The sequence below is a fragment of the Hipposideros armiger genome, unplaced genomic scaffold (genome assembly GCF_001890085.2).
Source record: "Hipposideros armiger isolate ML-2016 unplaced genomic scaffold, ASM189008v1 scaffold_10, whole genome shotgun sequence".
Lineage (NCBI taxonomy): Eukaryota > Metazoa > Chordata > Mammalia > Chiroptera > Hipposideridae > Hipposideros > Hipposideros armiger.
Window position 1 is genome coordinate 4,049,879 of NW_017731360.1, and position 8,717 is coordinate 4,058,595.

Genomic DNA, 8,717 nt, shown 5'->3' on the forward strand with positions numbered 1-8,717 from the left:
GTGAAGCAACATCCTCCACAACTAGACTGAAGAACAAAAGGACAGCAACTTGTCTGTTCCCTTTCCCCCGATTCCCCAGCGCTGTTCCCCTCCCCAAATTCCCCAATAAAATCTTTAAAAAAAAAAGAAAACAAACAAAATACACTTGCAGACCATTGTTATAATAAAACTTTATTAATTGCTCATAATTGCTCATGTATTTACCTTTATTGACAATTTAATTTTTCCATACATCTTTGAGTTACTGTCTAGTGTCCTTTCATTTCAACTTGTAGGGCTTTCTTGACCATTTCTTACAGGGCAGGTCCGATGGTATAGGATTCTTGATTGACAGTTTTTTCTTTTAACATTTTGAATATATCGGCCCCACTCTTCTGGCCTCCAAAGTTTCTGATGAGAAATCTACTTATGATCTCATTGATGATTCTTTGTACATGACAAGTCACTTGTCTATAGCTGCTTTCAAAATTCTCTCTTTGTATTTAAAAGTTTGATTATAATGTGTCTCAGTGTGGGTCTCTTTGAGTTCATTCTATTTGGATTTTGTTGAGCTTCTTGGATGTTTATATTCATGTCTATCATCAAATTTGGGAAATTTTTCTTCAAATATTCATTCTACCTCTTTCTCTTTCTTATCTCTTTCTATAACTCCCACAATACATTGGTCCCCTTGATGATGTCCTATACGTCCTGTGAGATGTACTGAAAATAGTTCTTCAAGAATAATTTATAGCCATATATATTTATATTAAAAAAGAAGAAAAGCTGAAAATGAAGAAACGAAGTTTACCTCCACAACTAGATTGAAGAACAAACTGACAGCAACTTGTCTGTTTCCCTTCCCCCAATTCCCCAGCGCTGTTCCCATCCCCCAATTCCCCAATAAAAATCTTTAAACAAAAACAAAAACAAAACAAAAGAAACGAAGTTTCCACGCCCTCCACAAATAGATTAAAACAACTACTTGACTTGGAGCTGATGGGTCCTGGAAAAAAAAAAAGAAAAAAGAAATTCTTTAAAAAAAAAGAATGAGTAAACCCAAAGGAAGTAATAAAAATAAGAGTGGGCCAGCCGAGTGGCTCAGTTGGTTAAGAGTTGGCTTAAGAGCGCAAGCTCTGAGCAACAGGGCAGCCGGTTTGATTCCCACATGGGCCAATGACGATGTGCCTGAGCTGAGGTGTTGCTGAGCTGCCAACAGGTGGCAGGATGGCTCAGCTGGTGTAACAACAAGATTGCCTGTTTGATGGTGGGCTACGCCCTCCCGCAGCTAAGACTGAGCTCAGCACTTTGAGCTGAGCTGCTGCCTGGATGACTCAGTGGATAGGGATGGTGACTACACCCACCCGCAACTAAGATTGAACACAGCACCTTGAGCTTAGAGGCCATAAGCTGCTGATGGGAAGCCAGATGGTGACTGGCCCCTGCCACAATGCAGACTGAAGAACAACTTAGCTGGTCTCCTTCTTCAATTCCCCAACACTGTTCCCTTCCCCCAATTCCCCAATAAAATCTTGAAAAAAAAAAGAGCAAAAATCAAGAAATTAGAAAAAGGTACTATAAAGATCAACAAAGCTAAGAAATTGCTTCTTTAAAATGATTAAAATATGGAAAATTTTCTGGCAGTGAGAATCAAGAAAAAGAAAGAAAGCACAAATAAATATAAAGAAGGGCACAAATTACAGAGGAAGCAGAAATTCAAATGTTAATAAGGGAATTTTATCAACAACTTTATGGCAATACATTTGAAAACTTAGACAAAATAGACAGTCTTAGAAAAACATAACTTATTAGGATTGACTCAAAAAGAAATAGAAAGCCTAAAATTGTCGTATATATAGTCCTGTTAAAGAAACAGGAACAATAGTAAAACAAAACAAAACTAAAAACTTCCCATAATGAAAATACCAGTTCCAGATGGTTTTACAGATGTGTTTCACCAACTTATAAAAAATTCAGATCATTCCAGTTGTATACAAACTTCTACAGAGAAAAGAAAAAGAGAGAATACTCCCCTAACTCATTCTATGAAGCTAGAATAACTCGGATACCACATCCTAGATAACAAAGACTGGAAAATATCAGGCTTGTTTTATTTATTACTATAGATGCAAAAATCCAAAACAAAATATTAGCAGATCAAATCCAATGATATTTGTAACATAAATCGTAAAGCTCCTTGAGTAAGTTGGGTTTGTCTCAGGAAAGTAAAATTTAATATTAGGAAACTCTAAATGTAATTGATCCCAACATATTAAAGAAAAAAACCCCATATGATCATGTCAAAAGATACAGAAAAAGCCCCTGATAAAATTCAACATACATTGATTGAAACTCTTAGTAAATTAGAAATAAAATGGAACTTCCTATAGCTGATCACAAGAAGTCTCCAGAAACCCTACAATAAATATCATCATAAAGAAGAAATGTCAGAGCATTAACGTTATAAACAAGACAAACATACCCACCAGCACCACTTCGATCTAACATTGTACTCTAGGATCTGGTCAGCACAATAAGACAAGGAAAATAAGCCAAAGGCAACAGGATAATTTTATTTCTCTAAATATATACACACATTTATATTTCTATAAATATATACATATATAGTTATTTTATATGGTGTCTCATAATTTTAATAGTTGAGCTCTTTGCAGATTTGTTTTTGCTCTTTGTTGTTTTTGCTGGTTCTTGTTTTTGGTGCCATGTTTCCTTGTGTGTTTGGTGATATTTAACTGTGTGTGGTTCATTTTCTTTGGAACTTTATCTGTGGAAATTATTTGAGGCCTGAGATGAAGGTAAATTCCTCTAACAAAGATTTACATCTGCTTCTGCCAGACATGACCAATCTGGGACCATTTTATACTAAAGTCTTGATTTGAGGTTTTTCAGATCACCTAAGTAGAGTGAATTTGATTGACTATGGTGTGAGGTCTAACTGGTAGTTATGGATTCTCAGGAGGTGATTCTTCCTCCCTACACTCAATGCTATATTGCAAAGGCTTTAAACAGGTCATTTTTCTTGCAATTTCCTGGGGTGAGTTTTTTCTAGTTCACCTGTACTTAGAGTAGAGAGAGCAATTTAGGCTTTTAGTTTATGCAGGGGAGTATTTGCTCAACTTGGGCAGACCTTGCACTTTATCTTCTTTCCCAAATGCCCTGAGAGATTATGAAAACTGAAGTTCAATTTCATCTGTTAGCAAATACCCCTGTATCAGTTATTTATTGCCACAATATTCTGGCAGAACACACCATTCAATTATTCAGTGGTTTAGGGCCGGCCGAGTGGCTCGTTGGTTAAGAGTTGGCTTGGGAGCGCGAGGTCTGAGCAGCAGGGCCACCAGTTTGGATCCCACATGGGCCAGTGACACTGCCCTCTACAGCTAAGATGGTGAACAACACCTCCACCTGAAGCTGGGCTGCCGTGACTTGCCGGCGACAGCGTAGGCTGCAATGGGCTGTTGTAAGCTACCGTGAGTGGCTGGCAGCCAGTGTGAATGGCTGGGAGCTGACGGTGAGCTGCCGCCCAATGGCTGGCGACCGACTGCCTCAGCCGGGAAGAGCACAATGATCATAATAACAACTTGGGCCCGTGAAGCAGCGTCCTCCACAACTAGACTGAAGAACAAAAGGACAGCAACATGTCTGTTCCCTAGTTCCCCAATAAAATCTTAAAAAAAAAATTCAGTGGTTTCAATTAAACATTTATTATTGCTCAAGAGACCTCAAATTGGCTGGATGGTTCTCATTCAGCTGGTCTCACTTAAGTGTGTGCAGTCAGCCGTGGTCAGGTATATACCTCTGTTGCTCTTGGGTGGGCTCTCTCACATGTTTGGGAGTTAGCTGGCTCTAGGCTGGTCTAAGATGGTCTTGGCTGGGATAGCATGGCTCTCTTACACCTTGTCTCTCATCCTCTAGAAGGCCATTCCAGGCTTGTTTGCACAGTGGAGGCAGGAGACCAAAAGAGAAAGTAGAAGTGTACAAGCCTCTTAAAGCTTGAGGCTTAGAACTGGCATACCATGACTTCTTCCACATTCTATTGGCCAGAGCAAGTCACACTTCACCCAGATTCAAACTGTGAGAAAATAGTCCACTTCTTGATGCACGGACTTACAAAGGACATATGGCAAAGGACATGGATTCAGGGAAGAGGCAAATAGGTGCCATTTTTGCAACCAACGTTATCACAGCCCTTGGGATAAAGTTAGCTTCAGTGTTCTGCTTACTTCTCTGGGTCTGCCTTCACTTAAATTTTAGCTGGAGTGATTTTTATTTTCCTGCTAGTTCGTTGATGCATTTAAGATTTAAAAATATATTTTATCCAACTTTAAAAAAATCATTTATCACATTTTCAGTGAGAGAATCAACCAAACACCTAGTCTGCCATACTGCTTGATTGACATTTTGATGAGTTTCTGTCTCTGTATATGTGCAGCTTTCTACCCTAATTCTCTCTCCCAATCTTTGAGACTCGACTCAAATGCCTCCTCTATGCTTCTTTGCTTTTTTGACTGTCTCTCTTCATCTAGACAGAGCTGGCTGTGGTTTCTAGACTCAAAGTATTTTGTGTCCATCTCTATTAAGGCAAGGGATTCCTAATATAGCAATCATAATTTGTGGAGTGCAGGGCCCCTTGCTAAAAAAATTAATAAGAACTTCAAGATGTGACAGCAGAGCATTAAACCAAGAGTGGGGCCCTTTTAAGTGTGGGCTCTGTGTGACTTGTACAGCACACACTCCCATGAAGCTGGCTCTGATAGTAATTATTGGTTTGTCTCTCCATCTCCCTTATACATCACTGGATGGGTGTGAGAGAACATTGTCCAAGGTAAGCGTATCTATTTAATCTTTATGACCCAACAGGCTAGCAAGGTACCAGGTACAATCAGTAAACGGCTGTTGAATGAACAAACAAAAACCACACTATGCTATAAACACAAAGCAACCTTTTGATAACAGCTTTAAGAAAAAAATAGAAAACCATATTAAATGTCCCTATTTATTTTCAGATGCTTTCCAGTTTCAGAGTAGTTCACAAAATGTGCATCTTAGAACTGAAAAAATGTTGTGGTACCTTTTAGCATCCTACATGACGGCTGTTCTTATACTTCATGGAAACTGAGATTCTTCTTTCAGTTCTAAAGTGGGTTCCTGGGACCAACTTTCTATCTTGTTTTCCCTGATATCTGCTCTTGGCTGATCCCTGGGCTGGGAATTATCTGTGACCTGAGCTCATGATTCAATAGTCTTTAATTAAACTGGTTTTGCAGGCAGCAGGAGGGGTGACCAGTCAGCCAGTCTCCCACCAGGCTTTTAGGTTTCCTTGAGAAAGGGCTCTCCAAACTCCTTTGTGCCATTTATGTCATGTGGAATCTTTAAACATCTCCCTGGGGAAAGGGAAAAGGCTTGGCTCTCAGTTTTAACTCTTTTGGGCCTGTAATTTCTACTTTCTGTGCCTCAGTTTCTCCCTTTGTACAAGGAGGAGAGCCAGTGACCCTAAAGGGGTACAAGAAGAAGGGAATTGTTGGGCGAGTGTTGAATCAGAGCTACTTCAAGGTCTGTTCCTAGAGAGGATAGTGGGTCTCCCAAACCCATACCTCATTACCCCGAAGCTGTCAAGATCAGAAAAGGTGGAGGAGGGGAAAGAGGAACAGGACTTTGAGGATGCATATTACTCTCCACCTCAACTTTTGCCCCTGAGGCAGTGTTCTCTCACACCCATTCTGGGAAATCAGAATCCAGAATTAGCCCCTACCCCACATCTTCAGCCCCTCCCCCTGCGACTTCCCCAGAGAGTACCACCCCCCCCCCCCTCCCGCGCCTATTACAGCATCGCTGTGGGCGCCAACACGGATTCAAGCCAGGAACTGCTGCAGTCAGCTTTCCTCCGCCTCTCCTGGCTCCTGCAGCCTGTCCTGGCTCTGCAGCCTCTGGCTGTGCTTCGGACAGTCCCCCTTTCTTCCTCCACCCCCCCTTTCTTCCTCCACCCCGCCCCAGCCTTGGCACAACCCCTGGCTCAGGGCCTAGAGGTGGGCGGGCACCGTGGGCACAGGTGGGGGTCCCAGCAAAGTCAGCAGGTATAGCGGGGTTCTCCCTCTTCACTGGAGATGCCTCGGCTGTGAGGACTGTGGGTGGCGGACGCCTGTCAGTGGCTCGGAGGCCGGGCACAGCGCCCCACCCTGGCAGGGGCTGGGGCAGAGGAAGGGGGCTCCTTGAACCGAGGCCAGGAGCTGAAGTCGGGTAGCTGACCGGGGAAACCTGAAGGAGAATGTCCTAAAGGGCATGTGCCTGAGGGGCTTGTGTGTGACATTCAGGGTGTGACTGCCTCGATGGGGCGCGAGCCTGTGAGCCTGTGTGATTGTCTCCCCCAATAGCCTGCCTCTGTGCTTGGGTCCTTGTGCCTAGGTCGGCTGTGAGTGGCCGTGACACTGTGGGTCCCCGGCGGACACTAACCCAGTGATCCCCTGGGAGGCGACGCTTATTTGAAACCCCCCCAGCCGGGCCTCCCCAGTGTTGTAGCTCAGCGAGAAGGGAGCTCCTCGGAGACCCCGGCAGCCGCCCGCCGGCTGCGACCTGGGCCCTCCTGGGTCCGGTGCGGGGGCGGGGAGCTCGGTCCCCCTCCCTCTCCGGACTCGAGGCTCGGCAGCCCAGCGCGGGGGCGGGGGCGGGGGCGGAGCGCGCGGGCGGGATCCCCCCGCCTCCCCTTCCTGGTCCCCGGGAAATCCAGCCTCCGTGGCTTGGCCGCCTCCCGCTCCGGCTCCCGCTGCCGCTCGGCGCTCGCTCGGGGCTCCGCAGCCGGCGCGGCCCCTCCGCTGGGGGCTCCGCAGTGCCGGGCCCCATCCCTGCCTGCTTGCCCGCCACCGCAGCGCCCCCGGCCCGGGCCGCCGGCACCATGTAACCCGGCCGGAGCCCGAGCCGGGCCAGGTAAGCCGCGGGGAGGGGTGGGGACGGGCCGCGCTCGCCGCGCCCTCTGCAGCGCCCCCATCCTCGGCCTGGCTGCGGCCCCGGCGCCGCCCACGCCCCAGGCTCCAGCGGCCTCCGCTCCCGGCCCCGGGAGGGGCCAGGGCTGGGCCTCCTCCACTGCCCTCACCCCCGCCCTCGCCCGGGTCTGGCGGCCCGCGGGCCTGACCCGAGGGACGGGCGGGGGGACCAGGAGGAGCGAGGACCCACTCTCCGGGGTAGCGCCTCAGGGGCTGGCCAGCTCCGGCCCCGCCCGGCCCGGCTGGAGGCTTGGGTGAGGGAGGGAGTAGCCACCTGGGTTGTGGGGGGGAGTGGTGGTGTTGGGGAGACCCGGAGAGAAGTTTCCTCTGCAGGTGTGTGAGTGTGAGTGTGTGTCACTGTGTGTTTGTGATGAGTGTGTGAGTGTGTCACCGTGTGGGTCTGTGGGTGATTGTATGTGCCAGTGAGTGTATACAGTGAGTGTGTGTCTGTCATTGTGGGTGAGTGTGTGTGCATGTTAGTGGGTGTATGCAGTGAGTGTGAAGGGTGTTACTGTGCATGTATTCATGGACATGTGTGTGAATGAGTGTGTGTCACCACATGTGCCTGTGTATGTGTCTGTGAGTGTGTATGTGAATGGATGTGTGTGTGCCAGTGTGACTGTGTCTCTGTAAGTGGGTCCAGGTATCTATGGTCTGTGTGTGTGTGTGTGTGTGTGTGTGTGTGTGTGTGTGTGGCTGTCTGAGAATGTATCTGAGCATGGTTCACTCTGAGTCACCCACACCTGGGCTTTCCCCCCCCTTCCCCCTAGGGGATTCCAGGTGGTGGGGGGACCTGGAACAAGGAGATCATACTTTTTAGAGGTCAGATCACTCCCTCGCCCCAGGGACACCTCACCTCTCCCCCCCCCACACACACTCAGGCTAGAGCTGCATTGCATGCCCCACCTTGCTCCCTACCTTCACCTACCTCCAGGGGTACTTTCTGTGATGCCCTGGTAGTGTCCTTGCCATTTGCTGGGGCCACGGTGGTAGTGGGGTGCGAGGTGAGCTGGAGTGTGTGTGCTTCTTCTTGGGGCCTGGGAACTTGTGTCATCTCAGTAATGTTTCGCCAAGGGACCTTTAGAGCCAGAAACTGAGGAGGCCAAGCTTCTGCCTTGTTCATAGTCATCAGAGCAGGTGGCTGTCCCCCAAACTTCCAGCCCCTAAATTTCCAAGTTCTGGGTCATTGGTTCAGCCTCCTGGCTCTAGGTGGGTCTGTGCTGAAGCTCTTTGAAGTAATGATAAAAAAACAGTGCCCTTACATTAACGCAGGGCTTTTGAAAAATGCTCCCCTCTCAACTCCTTCTTATCTCCCCAACAGTGCTGGGAAGCAGGAAGGCCAGGTTAAGCCATATGAAATTGCCAATATTCAACTGTTTTTGCTTTTTTACCTAGAAAACCAACAATTTCATGTAGTTCAGCCTAATATAATGCCAATTTATAGATGAAGACGTTGAGGATTGAGAAGTGAATTGAATTTCCCATAATCCCACTCTGCTAGTCAGTGGTACAGAAAGATTCCAACCCAGGTCTTTTCATGACTCAAGGTGCTGGGTTGGACAAAGGTTAGAGAATGTTGCACCCTGCTGCTCTCTTTCTGACCCTGGGGGTACTGATCTCTATCTCTGCTCAGCATTCTCTGAGTGCTGGGGCTACTTCTGTATCCAGCTGCCAAGGCCAGAGAGAGAGAGAGAGAGAGAGAGAGAGAGAGAGAGAGAGAGAGAGAGAGAGAGAGAGAGA

General features: G+C 47.1%; 1 protein-coding gene across 1 annotated transcript in view; it reads left to right on the plus strand.

The window, feature by feature from the left end:
• The first annotated feature begins 6,284 nt into the window (after positions 1–6,284).
• DLGAP3 (DLG associated protein 3) overlaps positions 6,285–8,717 on the plus strand; it is a 59,007-nt gene continuing 56,574 nt past the window's right edge. Inside the window, exon 1 of the mRNA XM_019658953.1 lies at positions 6,285–6,921. The gene's annotated coding sequence lies outside the window, so the exon portion shown is untranslated. The remainder of the gene's footprint in view (positions 6,922–8,717) is intronic.